Source organism: Oncorhynchus keta, chromosome 12, assembly GCF_023373465.1.
Source record: "Oncorhynchus keta strain PuntledgeMale-10-30-2019 chromosome 12, Oket_V2, whole genome shotgun sequence".
NCBI lineage: Eukaryota > Metazoa > Chordata > Actinopteri > Salmoniformes > Salmonidae > Oncorhynchus > Oncorhynchus keta.
In genome coordinates, this window is record NC_068432.1 from 45,408,123 (window position 1) to 45,434,604 (window position 26,482).

At 45.7% G+C, this 26,482-nt stretch overlaps 1 pseudogene; it reads left to right on the top strand.

Annotated features, from left to right (window-relative positions):
- Positions 1-26,482, top strand: part of LOC127906403 (tyrosine-protein kinase JAK2-like) — a 100,540-nt pseudogene that overhangs the window by 63,693 nt on the left and 10,365 nt on the right.

The following is a 26,482-nucleotide window of genomic DNA, read 5'->3' on the forward strand; positions in this document are numbered from 1 at the left end:
ACATATGGAATCATGTTGTAAACTAAAGAAGTGTTAAACAAATCAAAATATATTTGAGATTTGAGATTTTGCAAAGTAGCCAATTCTTTGCCTTGTTGACAGCTTTGCACACCCTGTTCAGGGTCTACCTAAGCTGTCCCACTTGTTTTTGTTTTTAGCGTTTAAAACCTTTTTGCTGCGGTATGCCCTAATGAATAAGACCTATAAATAATACTAGATGATGTACTTCTAACTCACCTAACGCCCCCGTCTCTGTGTTCCCTGTATCTGCAGACAAGTCTAACCTGTTGGTGTGCCGCAGTAACCAGGGTGCTGAGGTTCCCTGTCCCCTCTCTGCACAGACACAACATCAGCCAGATGGTCTTCCACAAGATACGCAAGGAGGATCTTGTCATCGTAAGATTACCTCTCTGTCACTCACTCTCCTTCTCCTTCAGCCATGACTGAAAGGTCCTTTAACAACCCTCCAGACGTCACCATTCTGTAAACTTCTGGCCCTTCTTTGGACACTGTTAACAGCCCTCCAGACGACACCATTCTGTAAACTTCTGGCCCTTCTTTGGACACTGTTAACAACCCTCCAGACGTCACCATTCTGTAAACTTCTGGCCCTTCTTTGGACACTGTGTTAACAACCTCCAGACGACACCATTCTGTAAACTTCTGGCCCTTCTTTGGACACTGTTAACAACCCTCCAGACGACACCATTCTGTAAACCTCTGGCCCTTCTTTGACACTGTTAACAACCTCCAGACGACACCATTCTGTAAACTTCTGGCCCTTCTTGGACACTGTTAACAGCCCTCCAGACGACACCATTCTGTAAACCTCTGGCCCTTCTTTGGACACTGTTAACAGCCCTCCAGACGACACCATTCTGTAAACTTCTGGCCCTTCTTTGGACACTGTTAACAACCCTCCAGACGACACCATTCTGTAAACTTCTGGCCCTTCTTTGGACACTGTGTTAACAACCCTCCAGACGTCACCATTCTGTAAACTTCTGGCCCTTCTTTGGACACTGTTAACAGCCCTCCAGACGACACCATTCTGTAAACTTCTGGCCCTTCTTTGGACACTGTTAACAGCCCTCCAGACGACACCATTCTGTAAACTTCTGGCCCTTCTTTGGACACTGTTAACAGCCCTCCAGACGACACCATTCTGTAAACCTCTGGCCCTTCTTTGGACACTGTTAACAACCCTCCAGACGCAGCTTCAATGCCATACAGCTCTCCTTCCATGGCCTCCAACTGCTCTTAAATACAAGTAAAACAAAATGCATGCTCTTCAACCGTTCGCTGGCCTCGCTTCACACTTCGCCGCCAAAGCCACTGGCTCCAGGTCATCTACAAGACCCTGCTAGGTAAAGTCCCCCTTATCTCAGCTCGCTGGTCACCATAGCAGCACCCACCGGTAGCACGCGCCCAGCAGGTATATCTCTCTGGTCACCCCCAAAACCAGTTCTTCCTTTGGCCGCCTCTCCTTCCAGTTCTCTGCTGCAAATGACTGGAACGAACTACAAAAAACTGGAAACACTTATCTCCCTCACTAGCTTTAAGCACCAGCTGTCAGAGCAGCTCACAGATCACTGCACCTGTACATAGCCCATCTATAATTTAGCCCAAACAACTGCCTCTCCCCCTACTGTATTTATTTATTTCGCTCTTTGCACCCCATTATTTCTACGTCTACTTTGCACATTCTTCCACTGCAAATCTACCATTCCAGTGGTTTACTTGCTATATTGTATTTACTTCGCCACCATGGCCTTTTTTTGCCTTTACCTCATCTCACCTCATTTGCTCACATTGTATATAGACTTATTTTTCTACTGTATGATTGACTGTATGTTTGTTTTACTCCATGTGTAACTCTGTGTCGTTGTATGTGTCGAACTACTTTGCTTTATCTTGGCCAGGTCACAATTGTAAATGAGAATTTGTTCTCAACTTGCCTACCTGGTTAAATAAAGGTGAAATTAATTAATTAATTAACATTCCTGTCATGGTGTAATGACTCTTTCACCTGTGACACGGTCACATACACCTGCATGTACCTGCAGACATTGCCACTCACACACATGATAGAGGACTTCAATCAGAGACTGAATTGTTTCTCCTTAGCTGGTTCAGGTGAAATGGTGGCATGAGATCTCAACTATGACATGAATAATGTAGGTTAATAAAATATACATAGAAATTAACACTCACAAATACAATTGAAATAAGGGGCGGATGTGTTGGCATCATCACAACATCTTTTGGATGACCAGGGGAGAGGATCTCAGACCCGGTGTTCCCTGTGTGTTACAGAAAGACAGTCTGGGTCAGGGGACGTTTACTAAGATCTTCTGTGGCGTGAGGAAGGAGCTGGGAGACTACGGAGAGATTCACCAGATGGACGTCCTTGTTAAGATCCTGGATAAGGCTCACCGAAACTACTCTGAGGTTGGTCGAGAACCTCTCCTCAACTCCAGCCAACAACATGTAGTGTTAAGGAGATGGACTTGGGAGTTTTTTTTGCATTGGTTCTTGAAAGGGACATGACTCTTCCATTGCAGTCATTTTATTTAGCACAATGTTTTGCCAATTAATGTGTTAATTTTCTATGTTTGATTACATTTCCTACGATACAATATTTAACTCTGTCTGACGGCTCTTCTCTCTCTTCTCTCCAGTCGTTCTTTGAAGCCGCCAGTATGATGAGCCAGCTATCCCATAAGCACCTGCTCCTCACCTATGGCGTGTGTGTCTGCGGAGAGGAGAGTAAGTGACATTACCAAACTAAATTATACCTCTGACCGTTTTACCTCTGTTAGCCTCCCTCTACCTCCATCCCAACCTTTTCCTCTGTTAGTCTACCTCCATCCCAACCTTTTCCTCTGTTAGCCTCCCTCTACCTCCATCCCAACCTTTTCCTCTGTTAGCCTCCCTCTACCTCCATCCCAACCGTTTCCTCTGTTAGCCTCCCTCTACCTCCATCCCAACCTTTTCCTCTGTTAGTCTACCTCCATCCCAACCTTTTCCTCTGTTAGTCTACCTCCATCCCAACCTTTTCCTCTGTTAGTCTACCTCTACCTCCATCTCAACCTTTTCCTCTGTTAGTCTACCTCCATCCCAACCTTTTCCTCTGTTAGTCTACCTCCATCCCAACCTTTTCCTCTGTTAGTCTACCTCCATCCCAACCTTTTCCTCTGTTAGTCTCCCTCTACCTCCATCCCAACCTTTTCCTCTGTTAGTCTACCTCCATATCAACCTTTTCCTGTTAGTCTACCTCCATCCCAACCTTTTCCTCTGTTAGTCTACCTCTACCTCCATCCCAACCTTTTCCTCTGTTAGTCTACCTCCATCCCAACCTGTTCCTCTGTTAGTCTACCTCTACCTCCATCCCAACCTTTTCCTCTGTTAGTCTACCTCCATCTCAACCTTTTCCTCTGTTAGTCTACCTCTACCTCCATCCCAACCTTTTCCTCTGTTAGTCTACCTCCATCCCAACCTTTTCCTCTGTTAGTCTACCTCCATCCCAACCTTTTCCTCTGTTAGTCTCCCTCATCCCAACCTTTTCCTGTTAGTCTACCTCCATCCCAACCTTTTCCTCTGTTAGTCTACCTCCATCCCAACCTTTTTCTCTGTTAGTCTACCTCTACCTCCATCTCAACCTTTTCCTCTGTTAGTCTACCGCCATCCCAACCTGTTCCTCTGTTAGTCTACCTCCATCTCAACCTTTTCCTCTGTTAGTCTACCTCCATCTCAACCTTTTCCTCTGTTAGTCTACCGCCATCCCAACCTTTTCCTCTGTTAGTCTACCTCTACCTCTACCTCCATCCCAACCTTTTCCTCTATTAGTCTACCTCCATCCCAACCTTTTCCTCTGTTAGTCTACCTCTACCTCCATCTCAACCTTTTCCTCTGTTAGTCTACCTCCATCCCAACCTGTTCCTTTGTTAGTCTACCTCTACCTCCATCCCAACCTGTTCCTCTGTTAGTCTCCCTCCATCTCAACCTTTTCCTCTGTTAGTCTACCGCCATCCCAACCTTTTCCTCTGTTAGTCTACCTCTACCTCCATCCCAACCTTTTCCTCTGTTAGTCTACCTCCATCCCAACCTTTTCCTCTGTTAGTCTACCTCTACCTCCATCTCAACCTTTTCCTCTGTTAGTCTACCTCCATCCCAACCTTTTCCTCTGTTAGTCTACCTCCATCCCAACCTTTTCCTCTGTTAGTCTACCTCCATCCCAACCTTTTCCTCTGTTAGTCTCCCTCTACCTCCATCCCAACCTTTTCCTCTGTTAGTCTACCTCCATATCAACCTTTTCCTGTTAGTCTACCTCCATCCCAACCTTTTCCTCTGTTATTCTACCTCTACCTCCATCCCAACCTTTTCCTCTGTTAGTCTACCTCCATCCCAACCTGTTCCTCTGTTAGTCTACCTCTACCTCCATCCCAACCTTTTCCTCTGTTAGTCTACCTCCATCTCAACCTTTTCCTCTGTTAGTCTACCTCTACCTCCATCCCAACCTTTTCCTCTGTTAGTCTACCTCCATCCCAACCTTTTCCTCTGTTAGTCTCCCTCATCCCAACCTTTTCCCTGTTAGTCTACCTCCATCCCAACCTTTTCCTCTGTTAGTCTACCTCCATCCCAACCTTTTTCTCTGTTAGTCTACCTCTACCTCCATCTCAACCTTTTCCTCTGTTAGTCTACCTCCATCCCAACCTGTTCCTCTGTTAGTCTACCTCCATCTCAACCTTTTCCTCTGTTAGTCTACCGCCATCCCAACCTGTTCCTCTGTTAGTCTACCTCCATCTCAACCTTTTCCTCTGTTAGTCTACCTCCATCTCAACCTTTTCCTCTGTTAGTCTACCGCCATCCCAACCTTTTCCTCTGTTAGTCTACCTCTACCTCCATCCCAACCTTTTCCTCTGTTAGTCTACCTCCATCCCAACCTTTTCCTCTGTTAGTCTACCTCTACCTCCATCTCAACCTTTTCCTCTGTTAGTCTACCTCCATCCCAACCTGTTCCTTTGTTAGTCTACCTCTACCTCCATCCCAAGCTGTTCCTCTGTTAGTCTCCCTCCATCTCAATCTTTTCCTCTGTTAGTCTACCGCCATCCCAACCTTTTCCTCTGTTAGTCTACCTCTACCTCCATCCCAACCTTTTTCTCTCTTAGTCTACCTCCATCCCAACCTTTTCCTCTGTTAGTCTACCTCTACCTCCATCTCAACCTTTTCCTCTGTTAGTCTACCTCCATCCCAACCTGTTCCTTTGTTAGTCTACCTCTACCTCCATCCCAAGCTGTTCCTCTGTTAGTCTCCCTCCATCTCAATCTTTTCCTCTGTTAGTCTTCCGCCATCCCAACCTTTTCCTCTGTTAGTCTACCTCTACCTCCATCTCAACCTTTTCCTCTGTTAGTCTACCTCCATCCCAACCTGTTCCTCTGTTAGTCTACCTCTACCTCCATCCCAACCTTTTCCTCTGTTAGTCTACCTCTACCTCCATCTCAACCTTTTCCTCTGTTAGTCTACCTCCATCCCAACCTGTTCCTCTGTTAGTCTACCTCTACCCCAACCTTTTCCTCTGTTAGTCTACCTCCATCCCAACCTTTTCCTCTGTTAGTCTACCTCCATCTCAACCTTTTCCTCTGTTAGTCTACCTCCATCTCAACCTTTTCCTGTTAGTCTACCTCCATCTCAACCTTTTCCTCTGTTAGTCTCCCTCCATCCCAACCTTTTCCTCTGTTAGTCTACCTCTACCTCCATCTCAACCTTTTCCTCTGTTAGTCTACCTCTCCCTCCATCCCAACATGTTCCTCTGTTAGTCTACATCTACCTCCATCCCAACCTTTTCCTCTGTTAGTCTACCTCCATCCCAACCTTTTCCTCTGTTAGTCTACCTCTACCTCCATCCCAACCTTTTCCTCTGTTAGTCTACCTCCATCCCAACCTTTTCCTCTGTTAGTCTACCTCTACCTCCATCTCAACCTTTTCCTCTGTTAGTCTACCTCCATCCCAACCTGTTCCTTTGTTAGTCTACCTCTACCTCCATCCCAAGCTGTTCCTCTGTTAGTCTCCCTCCATCTCAATCTTTTCCTCTGTTAGTCTTCCGCCATCCCAACCTTTTCCTCTGTTAGTCTACCTCTACCTCCATCTCAACCTTTTCCTCTGTTAGTCTACCTCCATCCCAACCTGTTCCTCTGTTAGTCTACCTCTACCTCCATCCCAACCTTTTCCTCTGTTAGTCTACCTCCATCCCAACCTTTTCCTCTGTTAGTCTACCTCCATCTCAACCTTTTCCTCTGTTAGTCTACCTCCATCTCAACCTTTTCCTGTTAGTCTACCTCCATCTCAACCTTTTCCTCTGTTAGTCTCCCTCCATCCCAACCTTTTCCTCTGTTAGTCTACCTCTACCTCCATCTCAACCTTTTCCTCTGTTAGTCTACCTCCATCCCAACCTTTTCCTCTGTTAGTCTACCTCTACCTCCATCTCAACCTTTTCCTCTGTTAGTCTACCTCTCCCTCCATCCCAACATGTTCCTCTGTTAGTCTACATCTACCTCCATCCCAACCTTTTCCTCTGTTAGTCTACCTCCATCCCAACCTTTTCCTCTGTTAGTCTACCTCTACCTCCATCCCAACCTTTTCCTCTGTTAGTCTACCTCCATCCCAACCTTTTCCTCTGTTAGTCTACCTCTACCTCCATCTCAACCTTTTCCTCTGTTAGTCTACCTCCATCCCAACCTGTTCCTTTGTTAGTCTACCTCTACCTCCATCCCAAGCTGTTCCTCTGTTAGTCTCCCTCCATCTCAATCTTTTCCTCTGTTAGTCTTCCGCCATCCCAACCTTTTCCTCTGTTAGTCTACCTCTACCTCCATCCCAACCTTTTTCTCTCTTAGTCTACCTCCATCCCAACCTTTTCCTCTGTTAGTCTACCTCTACCTCCATCTCAACCTTTTCCTCTGTTAGTCTACCTCCATCCCAACCTTTTCCTCTGTTAGTCTACCTCTACCTCCATCTCAACCTTTTCCTCTGTTAGTCTACCTCCATCCCAACCTGTTCCTCTGTTAGTCTACCTCTACCTCCATCCCAACCTTTTCCTCTGTTAGTCTACCTCCATCCCAACCTTTTCCTCTGTTAGTCTACCTCCATCTCAACCTTTTCCTCTGTTAGTCTACCTCCATCTCAACCTTTTCCTGTTAGTCTACCTCCATCTCAACCTTTTCCTCTGTTAGTCTCCCTCCATCCCAACCTTTTCCTCTGTTAGTCTACCTCTACCTCCATCTCAACCTTTTCCTCTGTTAGTCTACCTCTCCCTCCATCCCAACATGTTCCTCTGTTAGTCTACATCTACCTCCATCCCAACCTTTTCCTCTGTTAGTCTACCTCCATCCCAACCTTTTCCTCTGTTAGTCTACCTCTACCTCCATCCCAACCTTTTCCTCTGTTAGTCTACCTCCATGCCAACCTTTTCCTCTGTTAGCCTACCTCTACCTCCATCTCAACCTTCTCCTCTGTTAGTCAACCTCCATCTCAACCTTTTCCTCAGTTAGTCTCCCTCCATCTCAACCTTTTCCTATGTTAGTCTCCCTCCATCCCAACCTGTTCCTCTGTTAGTCTACCTCTACCTCCATCCCAACCTTTTCCTCTGTTAGTCTACCTCCATCCCAACCTTTTCCTCTGTTAGTCTACCTCTACCTCCATCCCAACCTTTTCCTCTGTTAGTCTACCTCTACCTCCATCCCAACCTTTTCCTCTGTTAGTCTACCTCCATCCCAACCTTTTCCTCTGTTAGTCTACCTCCATCCCAACCTTTTCTCTGTTAGTCTACCTCCATCCCAACCTTTTCCTCTGTTAGTCTACCTCTACCTCCATCCCAACCTTTTCCTCTGTTAGTCTACCTCTACCTCCATCTCAACCTTTTCCTCTGTAAGTCTACCTCCATCCCAACCTTTTCCTCTGTTAGTCTACCTCTTACCTCCATCCCAACCTTTTCCTCTGTTAGTCTACCTCCATCCCAACCTGTTCCTCTGTTAGTCTACCTCTACCTCCATCCCAACCTGTTCCTCTGTTAGTCTACCTCTACCTCCATCCCAACCTTTTCCTCTGTTAGTCTACCTCCATCCCAACCTTTTCCTCTGTTAGCCTCCCTCTACCTCCATCCCAACCTTTTCCTCTGTTAGACTCCCTCTACCTCCATCCCAACCTTTTCCTCTGTTAGTCTACCTCTACCTCCATCCCAACCTTTTCCTCTGTTAGTCTACCTCTACCTCCATCCCAACCTTTTCCTCTGTTAGTCTACCTCTACCTCCATCCCAACCTTTTCCTCTGTTAGTCTACCTCTCCCTCCATCCCAACCTGTTCCTCTGTTAGTCTACCTCCAACCTAACCTTTTCCTCTGTTAGTCTACCTCCATCCCAACCTTTTCCTCTGTTAGTCTACCTCCATCCCAACCTTTTCCTCTGTTAGTCTACCTCTACCTCCATCTCAACCTTTTCCTCTGTTAGTCTACCTCCATCCCAACCTTTTCCTCTGTTAGTCTACCTCCATCCCAACCTTTTCCTCTGTTAGTCTACCTCCATCCCAACCTTTTTCTCTGTTAGTCTACCTCTACCTCCATCTCAACCTTTTCCTCTGTTAGTCTCCCTCCATCCCAACCTTTTCCACTGTTAGTCTACCTCTACCTCCATCTCAACCTTTTCCTCTGTTAGTCTACCTCCATCCCAACCTTTTCCTCTGTTAGTCTACCTCCATCCCAACCTTTTTCTCTGTTAGTCTACCTCTACCTCCATCTCAACCTTTTCCTCTGTTAGTCTCCCTCCATCCCAACCTTTTCCTCTGTTAGTCTACCTCCATCCCAACCTTTTCCTCTGTTAGTCTACCTCCATCCCAACCTTTTTCTCTGTTAGTCTACCTCTACCTCCATCCCAACCTTTTCCTCTGTTAGTCTACCTCTACCTCCATCCCAACCTTTTCCTCTGTTAGTCTCCCTCCATCCCAACCTTTTCCACTGTTAGTCTACCTCTACCTCCATCTCAACCTTTTCCTCTGTTAGTCTCCCTCCATCCCAACCTTTTCCTCTGTTAGTCTACCTCTACCTCCATCCCAACCTTTTCCTCTGTTAGTCTACCTCTACCTCCATCCCAACCTTTTCCTCTGTTAGTCTACCTCCATCCCAACCTTTTCCTCTGTTAGTCTACCTCTACCTCCATCCCAACCTTTTCCTCTGTTAGTCTACCTCCATCCCAACCTTTTCCTCTGTTAGTCTACCTCCATCCCAACCTTTTCCTCTGTTAGTCTCCCTCATCCCAACCTTTTCCTGTTAGTCTACCTCCATCCCAACCTTTTCCTCTGTTAGTCTACCTCCATCCCAACCTTTTTCTCTGTTAGTCTACCTCTACCTCCATCTCAACCTTTTCCTCTGTTAGTCTACCTCCATCCCAACCTGTTCCTCTGTTAGTCTACCTCCATCTCAACCTTTTCCTCTGTTAGTCTACCGCCATCCCAACCTGTTCCTCTGTTAGTCTACCTCCATCTCAACCTTTTCCTCTGTTAGTCTACCTCCATCCCAACCTTTTCCTCTGTTAGTCTACCTCTACCTCCATCCCAACCTTTTCCTCTGTTAGTCTACCTCCATCCCAACCTTTTCCTCTGTTAGTCTACCTCTACCTCCATCTCAACCTTTTCCTCTGTTAGTCTACCTCCATCCCAACCTTTTCCTCTGTTAGTCTACCTCTACCTCCATCTCAACCTTTTCCTCTGTTAGTCTACCTCCATCCCAACCTGTTCCTCTGTTAGTCTACCTCTACCTCCATCCCAACCTTTTCCTCTGTTAGTCTACCTCCATCCCAATCTTTTCCTCTGTTAGTCTACCTCCATCTCAACCTTTTCCTCTGTTAGTCTACCTCCATCTCAACCTTTTCCTCTGTTAGTCTACCTCCATCTCAACCTTTTCCTGTTAGTCTACCTCCATCTCAACCTTTTCCTCTGTTAGTCTCCCTCCATCCCAACCTTTTCCTCTGTTAGTCTACCTCTACCTCCATCTCAACCTTTTCCTCTGTTAGTCTACCTCTCCCTCCATCCCAACATGTTCCTCTGTTAGTCTACATCTACCTCCATCCCAACCTTTTCCTCTGTTAGTCTACCTCCATCCCAACCTTTTCCTCTGTTAGCCTACCTCTACCTCCATCTCAACCTTTTCCTCTGTTAGTCTCCCTCCATCTCAACCTTTTCCTATGTTAGTCTCCTCCATCCCAACCTGTTCCTCTGTTAGTCTACCTACCTCCATCCCAACCTTTTCCTCTGTTAGTCTACCTCTACCTCCATCTCAACCTTCTCCTCTGTTAGTCAACCTCCATCTCAACCTTTTCCTCTGTTAGTCTCCTCCATCCCAACCTGTTCCTCTGTTAGTCTACCTCTACCTCCATCCCAACCTTTTCCTCTGTTAGTCTACCTCTACCTCCATCCCAACCTTTTTCCTCTGTTAGTCTACCTCTACCTCCATCCCAACCTTTTCCTCTGTTAGTCTACCTCCATCCCAACCTTTTCCTCTGTTAGTCTACCTCCATCCCAACCTTTTCTCTGTTAGTCTACCTCCATCCCAACCTTTTCCTCTGTTAGTCTACCTCTACCTCCATCCCAACCTTTTCCTCTGTTAGTCTACCTCTACCTCCATCTCAACCTTTTCCTCTGTAAGTCTACCTCCATCCCAACCTTTTCCTCTGTTAGTCTACCTCTACCTCCATCCCAACCTTTTCCTCTGTTAGTCTACCTCCATCCCAACCTGTTCCTCTGTTAGTCTACCTCTACCTCCATCCCAACCTGTTCCTCTGTTAGTCTACCTCTACCTCCATCCCAACCTTTTCCTCTGTTAGTCTACCTCCATCCCAACCTTTTCCTCTGTTAGCCTCCTCTACCTCCATCCCAACCTTTTCCTCTGTTAGACTCCCTCTACCTCCATCCCAACCTTTTCCTCTGTTAGTCTACCTCTACCTCCATCCCAACCTTTTCCTCTGTTAGTCTACCTCTACCTCCATCCCAACCTTTTCCTCTGTTAGTCTACTCTCCCTCCATCCCAACCTGTTCCTCTGTTAGTCTACCTCCATCCCAACCTTTTCCTCTGTTAGTCTACCTCCATCCCAACCTTTTCCTCTGTTAGTCTACCTCCATCCCAACCTTTTCCTCTGTTAGTCTACCTCTACCTCCATCTCAACCTTTTCCTCTGTTAGTCTACCTCCATCCCAACCTTTTCCTCTGTTAGTCTACCTCCATCCCAACCTTTTTCTCTGTTAGTCTACCTCTACCTCCATCTCAACCTTTTCCTCTGTTAGTCTCCCTCCATCCCAACCTTTTCCTCTGTTAGTCTACCTCCATCCCAACCTTTTCCTCTGTTAGTCTACCTCCATCCCAACCTTTTTCTCTGTTAGTCTACCTCTACCTCCATCCCAACCTTTTCCTCTGTTAGTCTACCTCTACCTCCATCCCAACCTTTTCCTCTGTTAGTCTCCCTCCATCCCAACCTTTTCCACTGTTAGTCTACCTCTACCTCCATCTCAACCTTTTCCTCTGTTAGTCTCCCTCCATCCCAACCTTTTCCTCTGTTAGTCTACCTCCATCCCAACCTTTTCCTCTGTTAGTCTACCTCCATCCCAACCTTTTTCTCTGTTAGTCTACCTCTACCTCCATCCCAACCTTTTCCTCTGTTAGTCTACATCTACCTCCATCCCAACCTTTTCCTCTGTTAGTCTACCTCCATCCCAACCTTTTTCTCTGTTAGTCTACCTCTACCTCCATCCCAACCTTTTCCTCTGTTAGTCTACATCTACCTCCATCCCAACCTTTTCCTCTGTTAGTCTACCTCCATCTCATCCTTTTCCTCTGTTAGTCTACCTCCATCCCAACCTTTTCCTCTGTTAGTCTCCCTCCATCTCAACCTTTTCCTATGTTAGTCTCCCTCCATCCCAACCTTTTCCTCTGTTAGTCTTCCTCCATCCCAACCTTTTCCTCTGTTAGCCTCCCTCTACCTCCATCTCATCCTTTTCCTCTGTTAGTCAACCTCCATCTCATCCTTTTCCTCTGTTAGTCTCCCTCCATCTCAACCTTTTCCTCTGTTAGTCTCCCTCCATCCCAACCTTTTCCTCTGTTAGTCTACCTCCATCCCAACCTTTTCCTCTGTTAGCCTCCCTCTACCTCCATCTCATCCTTTTCCTCTGTTAGTCAACCTCCATCTCATCCTTTTCCTCTGTTAGTCAACCTCCATCTCATCCTTTTCCTCTGTTAGTCTCTCTCCATCTCAACCTTTTCCTATGTTAGTCTCCCTCCATCCCAAACTGTTCCTCTGTTAGTCTACCTCCATCTCAACCTTTTCCTCTGTTAGTCTCCCTCCATCCCAACCTTTTCCTCTGTTAGTCTACCTCCATCTCATCCTTTTCCTCTGTTAGTCTACCTCCATCCCAACCTTTTCCTCTGTTAGTCTCCCTCCATCTCAACCTTTTCCTATGTTAGTCTCCCTCCATCCCAACCTTTTCCTCTGTTAGTCTACCTCCATCCCAACCTTTTCCTCTGTTAGCCTCCCTCTACCTCCATCTCATCCTTTTCCTCTGTTAGTCAACCTCCATCTCATCCTTTTCCTCTGTTAGTCAACCTCCATCTCATCCTTTTCCTCTGTTAGTCTACCTCCATCCCAACCTTTTCCTCTGTTAGTCTACCTCCATCCCAACCTTTTCCTCTGTTAGTCTACCTCTACCTCCATCTCAACCTTTTCCTCTGTTAGTCTACCTCCATCCCAACCTTTTCCTCTGTTAGTCTACCTCCATCCCAACCTTTTTCTCTGTTAGTCTACCTCTACCTCCATCTCAACCTTTTCCTCTGTTAGTCTCCTCCATCCCAACCTTTTCCTCTGTTAGTCTACCTCCATCCCAACCTTTTTCCTCTGTTAGTCTACCTCCATCCCAACCTTTTCTCTGTTAGTCTACCTCTACCTCCATCCCAACCTTTTCCTCTGTTAGTCTACCTCTACCTCCATCCCAACCTTTTCCTCTGTTAGTCTCCCTCCATCCCAACCTTTTCCACTGTTAGTCTACCTCTACCTCCATCTCAACCTTTTCTCTGTTAGTCTCCCTCCATCCCAACCTTTTCCTCTGTTAGTCTACCTCCATCCCAACCTTTTCCTCTGTTAGTCTACCTCCATCCCAACCTTTTTCTCTGTTAGTCTACCTCTACCTCCATCCCAACCTTTTCCTCTGTTAGTCTACATCTACCTCCATCCCAACCTTTTCCTCTGTTAGTCTACCTCCATCCCAACCTTTTTCTCTGTTAGTCTACCTCTACCTCCATCCCAACCTTTTCCTCTGTTAGTCTACATCTACCTCCATCCCAACCTTTTCCTCTGTTAGTCTACCTCCATCTCATCCTTTTCCTCTGTTAGTCTACCTCCATCCCAACCTTTTCCTCTGTTAGTCTCCCTCCATCTCAACCTTTTCCTATGTTAGTCTCCCTCCATCCCAACCTTTTCCTCTGTTAGTCTTCCTCCATCCCAACCTTTTCCTCTGTTAGCCTCCCTCTACCTCCATCTCATCCTTTTCCTCTGTTAGTCAACCTCCATCTCATCCTTTTCCTCTGTTAGTCTCCCTCCATCTCATCCTTTTCCTCTGTTAGTCTCCCTCCATCTCAACCTTTTCCTCTGTTAGTCTCCCTCCATCCCAACCTTTTCCTCTGTTAGTCTACCTCCATCCCAACCTTTTCCTCTGTTAGCCTCCCTCTACCTCCATCTCATCCTTTTCCTCTGTTAGTCAACCTCCATCTCATCCTTTTCCTCTGTTAGTCAACCTCCATCTCATCCTTTTCCTCTGTTAGTCTCTCTCCATCTCAACCTTTTCCTATGTTAGTCTCCCTCCATCCCAAACTGTTCCTCTGTTAGTCTACCTCCATCTCAACCTTTTCCTCTGTTAGTCTCCCTCCATCCCAACCTTTTCCTCTGTTAGTCTACCTCCATCTCATCCTTTTCCTCTGTTAGTCTACCTCCATCCCAACCTTTTCCTCTGTTAGTCTCCCTCCATCTCAACCTTTTCCTATGTTAGTCTCCCTCCATCCCAACCTTTTCCTCTGTTAGTCTACCTCCATCCCAACCTTTTCCTCTGTTAGCCTCCCTCTACCTCCATCTCATCCTTTTCCTCTGTTAGTCAACCTCCATCTCATCCTTTTCCTCTGTTAGTCTCTCTCCATCTCAACCTTTTCCTATGTTAGTCTCCCTCCATCCCAAACTGTTCCTCTGTTAGTCTACCTCTACCTCCATCCCAACCTTTTCCTCTGTTAGTCTACCTCCATCCCAACCTTTTCCTCTGTTAGTCTACCTCTACCTCCATCCCAACCTTTTCCTCTGTTAGTCTACCTCCATCCCAACCTTTTCCTCTGTTAGTCTACCTCCATCCCAACCTTTTCCTCTGTTAGTCTACCTCCATCCCAACCTTTTCCTCTGTTAGTCTACCTCCATCCCAACCTTTTCCTCTGTTAGTCTACCTCTACCTCCATCCCAACCTTTTCCTCTGTTAGTCTACCTCTACCTCCATCCCAACCTCTTCCTCTGTTAGTCTACCTCTCCCTCCATCCCAACCTTTTCCTCTGTTAGTCTACCTCCATCCCAACCTTTTCCTCTGTTCGTCTACCTCTACCTCCATCTCAACCTTTTCCTCTGTTAGTCTACCTCTACCTCCATCTCAACCTTTTCCTCTGTTATTCTACCTCCATCCCAACCTTTTCCTCTGTTAGCCTCCCTCTGTCTCCATCCCAACCTTTTCCTCTGTTAGTCTCCCTCTACCTCCATCCCAACCTTTTCCTCTGTTAACCTCCCTCTGTCTCCATCCCAACCTTTTCCTCTGTTAGAGCTCCCTCTACCTCCATCCCAACCTTTTCCTCTGTTAGCCTCCCTCTGTCTCCATCCCAACCTTTTCCTCTGTTAGCCTCCCTCTGTCTCCATCCCAACCTTTTCCTCTGTTAGAGCTCCCTCTGTCTCCATCCCAACCTTTTCCTCTGTTAGTCTCCCTCTACCTCCATCCCAACCTTTTCCTCTGTTAGCCTCCCTCTGTCTCCATCCCAACCTTTTCCTCTGTTAGCCTCCCTCTGTCTCCATCCCAACCTTTTCCTCTGTTAGCCTCCCTCTGTCTCCATCCCAACCTTTTCTCTGTTAGTCTCCTCTACCTCCATCCCAACCTTTTCCTCTGTTAGCCTCTGTCTCCATCCCAACCTTTTCCTCTGTTAGCCTCCCTCTGTCTCCATCCCAACCTTTTCCTCTGTTAGAGCTCCCTCTGTCTCCATCCCAACCTTTTCCTCTGTTAGTCTCCCTCTACCTCCATCCCAACCTTTTCCTCTGTTAGCCTCCCTCTGTCTCCATCCCAACCTTTTCCTCTGTTAGCCTCCCTCTGTCTCCATCCCAACCTTTTCCTCTGTTAGCCTCCCTCTGTCTCCATCCCAACCTTTTCCTCTGTTAGCCTCTGTTAGCAGTTTTAAGCCCCTTTAGTAGATGTGCTCCACTGGTCCAGCTGTAATTTGTTGAATTCTAACCCTTTCAGACATGATGGTGCAGGAATATGGGAAGTTTGGCTCCCTGGATACATACCTGAAGAAGAAGAAGAGCTCTGTGAACATCACCTGGAAGCTAGAGGTGGCCAAGCAGCTGGCCTGGGCTATGCATTACCTGGTAAGACCAATCAATCAATCCATCAATTAACCCCCCTATCTTTCCCACTTTCTCTCTCCTTTTTGTCCAATAAAACATATTGAATACAACTGAATCTGCTAAGTGGCAGATATCTCTGTAATGGTGTAACTTTTGTGTTCAATCTGCCACTAATCAGTCCGCCATGTTCAATTTAATAACAGGAGGACAAGAGCCTGGTCCATGGGAACGTGTGTGCCAAGAACGTCCTGTTGATCCGAGAGGAGGACAGGAAGAATGGGAACCCCCCCTTCATCAAACTGAGTGACCCTGGAATCAGCATCACTGTGCTGCCCAAAGATGGTGAGTACCGACCCTTGTATTAGTTATTACAAAGAGATACTGTACTAAGAAATTGTACTTTACTGAACTTTTGCACGTTGTTTTACAATACTATGTGTCGACTGTTTGGCTTGGTTACACAGCGACACATGGTGCAAGGCATCTTGGGTGTTTGTTCCTAATGATTTATACACTAACAGCTAAAAGCATACAACGCAGAAACAAATAAGAACAGCAACTCAGGAAGTCAGGAAGGGAGTATATTTAATGTCTGTGTACTCTATGTATTCCCATCCCATCATCCTGTCCTCCACTGTCCCTCCAGTCCTTGTGGAGCGCATCCCCTGGGTACCTCCAGAGTGTTTAGAGGAGGACAGACATCTGACTCTGGCTACAGATAAGTGGGCCTTCGGCACCACTCTGTGGGAGATCTGTAGTGGAGGAGACAGACCACTCAGCACACTGGACTGCTCCAAGGTAAGGATTTCTGGAGGTGCAATTAACACTTTTCATGGAATATTTATATTTTGCTATATATATATATTGATATATAATTCTAATATAATTTAATTTAGTCAGTAATGGTAAGCCTTGTGCGAGCCAGAACGGTCTATAAGGCAGGACTCCATCTCCTGTTTCTGTCTCATTGTTGGTATTGCCCCACTGTAAATTACAGCCAAATATCAAGGTGGTTTTTACAAGCAGGAAATCAAATCAATTTAAATCAAAGTCGAAGATGTCCAACCTGAGGGTTTTGTGCCTCAGTTTACTGGTATGTTACAGTATGTTATGTTTAGAGAGACATAGTTGATGTACTGTTCTCTTGTCTGGACACTGAGACTAAAACTGTCTTCTGACATTGTCTTCATCAGGTTATTTGTCTTTGTCTTGTTAAAAAACACCATCCAACTGTCATGCACAGCATAATAATCCATTATTAGTAAGGTATTAGAGTTCCTCTGTTTATAGTTGACGTTATTGTCCTCTGTAGAAACGTCTGTTCTATGAAGACCATCACCAGCTGCCTGCTCCTAAGTGGACAGAGCTGGCCAACCTGATCAACAGCTGTATGGACTATGAGCCGTCCAACAGACCCTCCTTCAGAGCTGTTATCAGAGACCTCAACAGCCTCTTCACACCTGGTCGGTCGTCTCCTCTCTTTCTAGTGCTCTGCAGACTGACAAACATGTCCTACTAGTGATTTCACTGATGCTGTTCCAGTGGCTCGGTGTGTTAAACCATGGCACTGCCAACGTCAGTTCCATTCTCGCATGGACTGCAAGATATACTGAATGTAGGCTATTAGGTCACTGTCAGTGTTGACAGTTCTCTGACACTTTTGGGTAAAAAATGTATGCTAGATTAGGATGTATGTATGTTTTGGTTTATTTCCAGAAGGTGTTGATTGTGTCTTGTCTCCTGCTGCAGACTATGAGTTGCTGGTGGAGAGTGACATGGTGCCCAACAGGGCCAGAGGGTTTGGGTTCCCAGGGGCCTTTGAGAACCAAAATCCTGCTCAGTTTGAAGAGAGACATCTCATCTTCCTCAAGCAGCTGGGCAAGGTTCGACAACACACACACGTCACCTGTCTCTCTGTCTCTCACTCACTCTCTGTCTCTCTGTCACTCTCTCTGTCTCTCACTCACTCTCTGTCTCTCACTCACTCTCTGTCTCTCACTCACTCTCTGTCTCTCACTCACTCTCTGTCTCTCACTCACTCTCTGTCTCTCACTCACTCTCTGTCTCTCACTCACTCTCTGTCTCTCACTCACTCTCTCTCTCACTCACTCTCTGTCTCTCTGTCACTCACTCTCTGTCACTCACTCTCTGTCTCTCTGTCACTCACTCTCTGTCTCTCTCTGTTACTCACTCTCTGTCTCTCACTCACTCTCTGTCTCTCACTCACTCACTCTGTCACTCTCTGTCTCTCACTCACTCTCTGTCTCTCACTCACTCTCGCTGTCACTCTCTGTCTCACTCACTCTCTGTCTCTCACTCACTCTCTGTCTCTCACTCACTCTCTGTCTCTCACTCACTCTCTGTCTCTCACTCACTCTCTCTCTGTCTCTCACTCACACTGTCTCTCACTCACTGTCTCTCACTCTCACTCTGTCTCTCACTCTCTCTGTCTCTCACTCTCTCTCTGTCTCTCACTCTCTCTCTGTCTCTCACTCTCTCTCTGTCTCTCACTCTCTCTCTGTCTCTCACTCACTCCCTGTCTCTCACTCACTCTCTGTCTCTCACTCTCTGTCTCTCACTCTCTGTCTCACACTCTCTGTCTCTCACTCACTCTCTGTCTCTCACTCACTCTCTCTCACTCTCTCTGTCTCTCACTCTCACTCTCTCTCTGTCTCTCACTCTCTCTCTCACTCACTCTCTCTCTCACTCACTCTCTGTCTCTCACTCACTCTCTGTCTCTCACTCACTCTCTGTCTCTCACTCACTCTCTGTCTCTCTCTCTGTCTCTGTCTCTCACTCACTCTCTGTCTCTCACTCACTCTCTCTGTCACTCTCTGTCTCTCACTCACTCTCTGTCTCTCACTCTCTCACTCACTCTCTGTCTCTCTGTCACTCTCTCTGTCATTCTCTGTCTCTAACTCACTCTCTGTCTCTCTGTCACTCACTCTGTCTCAATTCAAGTCAAGGGCTTTATTGTCATGGGAAACATATGTTAACGTTACCAAAGCAAGTGAAGTAGATAATATACTAAAGTGAAATAAACAATAAAAAGGAACAGTAAACATTACACTAACAGAAGTTCCCAAAGAATAAAGACATTACAAATGTAACTATGTACAAATGGTTAAAGTACAAAAGGGAAAATAAATAACCCATATTTATGCTTGTATTTACAAAGGTGTTTGTTCTTCACTGGTTGACCTTTTCTTGTGGCAACAGGTCACAAATCTTGCTGCTGTGATGTCACACTGTGGTATTTTGCTCAATAGATATGGGAGTCGCTCTGTCGCTCTTTTCCTCTTTTCACTCCCTCTGCACATTTTACTCTCTCTAACTCCCTCCTCTCCACACTTTTTATTCCCCCTCTCTCTAACTCCTTCTCTCTCTTTCTCTCTCTCAGGGTAACTTTGGCAGTGTGGAGATGTGTAGGTATGACCCTCTGCAGGATAACACTGGGGAGGTTGTGGCTGTCAAGAAGCTGCAGCACAGCACAGCAGAACACCTCCGAGACTTTGAACGTGAGATAGAGATCCTCAAGTCCCTTCAGCATGACAACATCGTCAAGTACAAGGGAGTGTGTTACAGTGCTGGTGAGATTTACCATCATCATAACTAGAGAAACTTAAATCACCAAGGCAGGGAATCAGTGCATCTTAAGGATTGGCCCCTTTTTTTCCCCATTTTGACCTAAAATGACATACAGGCTCCGGACCTGAACCAAGGATATGCATTTTCTTGGTACCATTTGAAAGGAAACACTTTAAAGTTTGTGGAAATGTGAAATGAATGTAGGAGAATATATATATTTTTACCTTTATTTAACTAGGCAAGTCAGTTAAGAACAAATTCTTATTTTCAATGACGGCCTAGGAACTGTGGGTTAACTGCCTGTTCAGGAGCAGAACAACATATTTGTACCTTGTCAGCTTGGGGATTTGAACTTGCAACCTTCAGGTTGCTAGTCCAACACTCTAACCACTAGGCTACCCTGCCGCCTCTACATTCTAACCACTAGGCTACCCTGCCGCCTCTACACTCTAACCACTAGGCTACCCTAGATCTGGTATAAAATAATACAAAGAAAAAACATGCTTTTCTTGTTTGTTTCTTGTTTCATCTTTGAAATGCAAGAGAAAGGCCATAATGTATTATTCCAGCCAAGGCACAATTTGGATTCTGGCCACTAGATGACAGCAGTGTATGTGTAAAGTTTTAGACAGATCCAATGAACCATTGCATATCTGTTCAAAATGTTGTCTCAAGACTACCCAAATGTGACTAATTGGTTTATTAATACATTTTCAAGTTCATAATTGTACACTCTCCTCAAACAATAGCATGGGTGAATTACCAAGGCAGGAGATCAGTTCATCGTGTCCATTTTGTGAAAGACAGGCCAGGGTTGTGTTTAGTAGTGCAGAGGTTTTCAAACCTTTTCCTCTGGGACCTCCAGATATTTCACAATGTTATTGTAGCCGTGGACTGATTTCCCTAATCAGGGGCTTGTTAATTAGCTGACAAATCAAATCAAATCAAATTTATTTATATAGCCCTTCGTACATCAGCTGATATCTCAAAGTGCTGTACAGAAACCCAGCCTAAAACCCCAAACAGCAAACAATGCAGGTGTAAATGCACGGTGGCTAGGAAAAACTCCCTAGAAAGGCCAAAACCTAGGAAGAAACCTAGAGAGGAACCGGGCTATGTGGGGTGGCCAGTCCTCTTCTGGCTGTGCCGGGTAGAGATAACAGAACATGACCAAGATGTTCAAATGTTCATAAATGACCAGCATGGTCGAATAATAATAAGGCAGAACAGTTGAAACTGGAGCAGCAGCACAGTCAGGTGGACTGGGGACAGCAAGGAGCCATCATGTCAGGTAGTCCTGGGGCACGGTCCTAGGGCTCAGGTCCTCCGAGAGAGAGAAAGAAAGAGAGAATTAGAGAGAGCATATGTGGGGTGGCCAGTCCTCTTCTGGCTGTGCCGGGTGGAGATTATAACAGAACGTGGCCAAGATGTTCAAATGTTCATAAATGACCAGCATGGTTGAATAATAGTAAGGCAGAACAGTTGAAACTGGAGCAGCAGCATGGCCAGGTGGACTGGGGACAGCAAGGAGTCATCATGTCAGGTAGTCCTGGGACATGGTCCTAGGGCCCAGGCCAGTTGAAACTGGAGCAGCAGCATGGCCAGGTGGACTGGGGACAGCAAGGAGTCATCATGTCAGGTAGTCCTGGGGCATGGTCCTAGGGCTCAGGTCCTCCGAGAGCCCCAGTTCAATCAGGAACGGCTGAGGGCCCCTGAAGAGAGGGGCCCTCAGCGTACACTGTAATAAGACATTTTGCAAGGTAAAACAAACATCTGTTCTTATTGGACAAGTTCAGACTGTAGCTCTCCATAAAAATACAAATAAATGGAGTAAGACCCTGATCTCCTCTTCCTCTGTTGTAATACCTCTCTGACCCTCTGTTCTGTCTGACTGACCCTCTGTTCTCTCTCTGACCCTCTGTTCTCTCTCTGGCCCTCTGTTCTGTCTGTGTCTGTCTGAGCCTCTCTCTCCCTCTGTTGCGTTCCTCTCTGACCCTCTGTTGGGTGCCTGTCTGACCCTCTTCCTCCCCTATTCCTAGGCCGGAGGAACCTGCGTCTCATCATGGAGTACCTCCCCTACGGCAGTCTGAGGGACTACCTCATCAAGAACAAGGCCCGCTTCGACTACAAGAAGCTCCTGCACTACGCCTCACAGATCTGCAAGGTACACTACTTCTCTACTCCTGTAATGCTGTACTCCTCTACTCCTGTAATACTGTACGCCTGTAATGCTGTATGCCTGTAATGCTGTACGCCTGTAATGCTGTACGCCTGTAATGCTGTACTCCTGTAATACTGTACGCCTGTAATACTGTACGCCTGTAATACTGTACGCCTGTAATGCTGTACGCCTGTAATGCTGTACGCCTGTAATGCTGTACTCCTGTAATGCTGTACTCCTGTAATGCTGTACGCCTGTAATGCTGTACGCCTGTAATGCTGTACTCCTGTAATGCTGTACTCCTGTAATGCTGTACTCCTGTAATGCTGTACTTCTCTACTCCTGTAATGCTGTACTTCTCTACTCCTGTAATGCTGTACTCCTCTACTCCTGTAATGCTGTACTCCTGTAATACTGTACTCCTGTAATGCTGTACTCCTGTAATGCTGTACTCCTGTAATCCTGTAATATTATCCTGTAATGCTGTACTCCTGTAATGCTCTAATCCTGTAATATTCTCCTGTAATGCTGTACTCCTGTAATGATGTACTCCTGTAACGCTGTACTCCTGTAACGCTGTACGCATGTAATGCTGTACGCATGTAATGCTGTACTCCTGTAATGCTGTACGCCTGTAATGCTGTACTTCTCTACTCCTGTAATGCTGTACTCCTGTAATGCTGTACTCCTGTAATGCTGTACGCCTGTAATGCTGTAATACTGTACGCCTGTAATGCTGTACGCCTGTAATACTGTAATGCTGTACTCCTGTAATACTGTACGCCTGTAATGCTGTACGCCTGTAATGCTGTACGCCTGTAATGCTGTACTCATTTACATTTTACATTCCTCTACTCCTGTAATGCTGTACTCCTCTACTCCTGTAATGCTGTACTCCTCTACTCCTGTAATGCTGTACTCCTGTAATATTCTCCTGTACTCCTCTACTCCTGTAATTCTGTACTCCTGTAATATTCTCCTGTACTCCTCTATTCCTGTAATACTGTAATCCTGTAATGTTCTCCTGTAATGCTGTACTCCTCTACTCCTCTAATGCTGTACTCCTGTAATACTGTACTCCTGTAATATTCTCCTGTACTCCTGTAATGCTGTACTCCTCTACTCCTGTAATGCTGTACTCCTGTAATGCTGTACTCCTGTAATGCTGTACTCCTGTAATGCTGTAATATTCTCCTGTACTCCTCTATTCCTGTAATGCTGTACTCCTGTAATATTCTCCTGTACTCCTCTATTCCTGTAATACTGTAATCCTGTAATGTTCTCCTGTAATGCTGTACTCCTCTACTCCTGTAATGCTGTACTCCTGTAATATTCTCCTGTACTTCTCTACTCCTGTAATGCTGTACTTCTGTAATGCTGTACTTCTGTAATACTGTAATGCTGTACTCCTGTAATATTCTCCTGTACTCCTCTACTCCTGTAATGCTGTACTCCTCTACTCCTGTAATGCTGTACTCCTCTACTCCTGTAATGCTGTACTCCTGTAATGCTGTACTCCTGTAATGCTGTACGCCTGTAATGCTGTACTCCTGTAATGCTGTACTCCTGTAATGCTGTACTTCTCTACTCCTGTACTTCTCTACGCCTGTAATGCTGTACTCCTGTAATGCTGTACTCCTGTAATCCTGTAATATTCTCCTGTAATGCTGTACTCCTGTAATGCTCTAATCCTGTAATATTCTCCTGTAATGCTGTACTCCTGTAATGCTGTACGCCTGTAATGCTGTACGCCTGTAATGCTGTACTTCTCTACTCCTGTAATGCTGTACTCCTGTAATGCTGTACTCCTCTAATGCTGTACGCCTGTTGTAGTGGCTTCCTTTCGTCTTTACCATAGCCACTGCCCAAGCCTGAAGCGGGGTTGTTTGGTACGCATACAGTCCACACTCAAGGTTTCCAAACGGCCAAACATTCCATGACATCCAGGGATATGGTAACAAAAATGTTTATTCTTCTTATATCTAACAAATAAATGATTCTCCAATCAACTTAAAGCATAGATGACTTTATATGGAAAATACATATTATGACCTGTCTGTATGTCTGTATGGTCAAAAAACTATACCGCTCCCGCATCCAGCAAGGACTCTCCCGAAGGCCCAACTTCCTGCCTTTATCCTAACACACTTACCACAATACAATGAACAGGCAAGAGGGGGGGGGGGGGCCAAAACTGAGTTACACTAACAACAAATGAATATATCTCAATCAGGTAAATATAAATCATAAAGGTACGTACCTAATATTTCATCATTTACATTCATATTTAATATATTTACACAAATATACATGGAGCTCCATATGTTCGGTCTTTTATACAAATATGTCCAAATCGGCTCTAACATACCGGCCCCTAATTGTTGACTGCACTGAATGCACAACAATTACTTTCAAACATAGAGCCAATACACAAAACATTCTATACCAGAGCACTATTGCAGTTCATAGCTATATACAAATATACAAGGTGCCATATAGGAAAATAGTCCATAGATCTCAGTCTGAGTTGAAGTGTAAAGGTGCTCAACTTCGAAAAATGTCAAGAGTTTGACGTCCAAAAATGTATGACATCAAAGAATGTAAGAGTACGACATCAACGAATCAGAGGTGCACGTGATTCTAAGATGGAACACTGTGTGTGTGTGTGTGTGTGTGTGTGTGTGTGTGTGTGTGTGTGTGTGTGTGTGTGTGTGTGTGTGTGTGTGTGTGTGTGTGTGTGTGTGTGTGTGTGTGTGTGTGTGTGTGACTCCGTCGCCTCAAGGAGCAGACAGAGTTTGTTGATAGGTCTCTGTAAGATATTGGTCTTAGTCTTAACCTTGACGCTCCGGACAAGACCTTGGCCCCTGGCAAAGCCTCCACCACACGCCCATTAGCCAAGAGTTCCTTGGGGCGGTGTCATCGACGATGACCACGAGGTCACCAGGACTGAAGTTTCTCTTAGTTTTGTTCCACTTGTTCCGCTCCTGCATAAGTGGAAGATACTCCCTGATCCATCTCTTCCAGAAGAGGTCAGTGATATATTGTACTTGCTTCCATCTCCTTCGTGAGTATAGGTCGCTTTCTTCTGGAATAGTCCTGGTGGCAGGACTGGCTTAGCTTTCAGATGAAGCAGATGGTTCGAGTCAGGGGTTCTAGATCATTAGGGTCATTTGTTACAGTAGTGATTGGTCTGTCGTTCATAATCGCCTCAACTTCACACAAGGCTGTCTGCAAAGCCTCATCATCCAGTACTTGCTCTTTAAGGACTGAATAGAGGATCTTTTTCACCAGTCGGATCAACCTCTCCCATACACCCCATGGTGGGCTCCAGAGGGAGGGTTGAATGACCATGTTACTCCTTCCTTCAGTAATTCATTTTGAATCTTGTTGTGATCCAGCTCTTTCATAGCTTCTCCTAGCTCTCTGTGTGTTCCAACAAAGTTGGTGCCATTGTCTGTTCTGATACTTGTTACTGGGCCCATTCGACAGATGCCTGTGCAGGGCATTGATGCAGGAATCAGTATCCAGATAACTAGCAACTTCTAGATGGACAGCTCGACTCACAAGGCAAGTAAACTCGACTCACAAGGCAAGTAAGGCACAGCAGCTTTGCTTAACCTTCCTCCTACTCTCAGAATGCCATTGTCAATAATTGGATCAAGCTTACAGATTGAGCCACTTCTCTTGGCACATTGTTTTCCTTTCACAACTAGTGCAATTTCTTGTTTAAAGTGCTGCCGTTGTTCAAATCGGATGATGACCTTTTCTGCTTCATCTAGGTCATCCACAGACAGACTTTCTTTTCCAAACATCAGTTTGAACTTGTCAATTTGTTCCTTCAGTGAGTTTGTCAGACTGATCTGATCTTGGATCAGTTTGAGAGATAATTTTCCTTTTCTGGCTTAACTGTAGAAGACGTTTCTTCAGTTTCAGCATCCAGGCAACTGCTTTTTTCAAGCTGTTCCATCTTGAATAGTACTCAATCAGTTTGCTGGTTGGACTCTTTTCTTCCACACTTGTACTGTTTACGATTACGTCTTCTCTCACCTCTGGATCATCCGGAGGGATGGAGCCAAGCTCCTCGGGGACTTTCGGCCATTGAGTTTCTGGTTTCTCCAGGAATTCTGGTCCTTTGCGCCATCTCTTTGAGTTCAGGAACATTTACATTTACATTTACATTTAAGTCATTTAGCAGACGCTCTTATCCAGAGCGACTTACAAACATTTCAACATGTAATCCTCTTGAGGCATCATCGGCTGGGTTGTGTTTTGAGTTCAAATACCTCCACTGTTTTGCTTTCGATAGGTCACGGATCATAGCAACCCTATTAGCCACAAAGGTATGGAATCTCTTGGTATCAAGTTTGCACAACTTGTAGAGGATATAGCACCGAAAAGATGTACCGTCATTCTGTACTCCTCCAATCTTTTGTTAGTATCACCATCCAGCCACCATAGGAATCGCAGGAAGTCTAAGTAATCTTCATGGACACGTACTTGATGGAACATTCCTTCGATGTCTGCCATCATGGCAATGTGCTCTTGCCGAAATCTTAGCGAGACTCCTATAAGCGTGTTTGCCAGGTCAGGGCCTTGAAGGAGTTCACTGTTAAGAGATATACCTTTATAGGATGATGAACAGTCAAACGTATCGTTCCTTTGCGCTTATGATGAACGCCATGGTGTGGTATGTACCATACCTTGCCTTTCTCTCTGAGCTGTTCTTGTGGTACCTTCTCGGCGTAACCTTTTGTTATCATCTCTTCCATGAATTTTGTACTCTGCAGCGTAACCTTGTCCTTCTTGAACTTCCTGACAATATTTAGAGCCCGCTGCTTTGCCATGTCACGATTGTTTGGCAGACTACATATGTTTTGCGAAAGGGCAACGGTAAGTAGTAGTGATAGTGTTTGAGGGGGTTATGGAGCTTGATACATCTCCATAAACCTACGATCCTCAGCTGACATCTCACTTTTCTCTTCATACCCTCTCAGGGAAGTCATGGTTGTACTGATTTACAAGAAGAACCCCAGGTCGGCAATTGAGATACGATTGGCCATCACCGT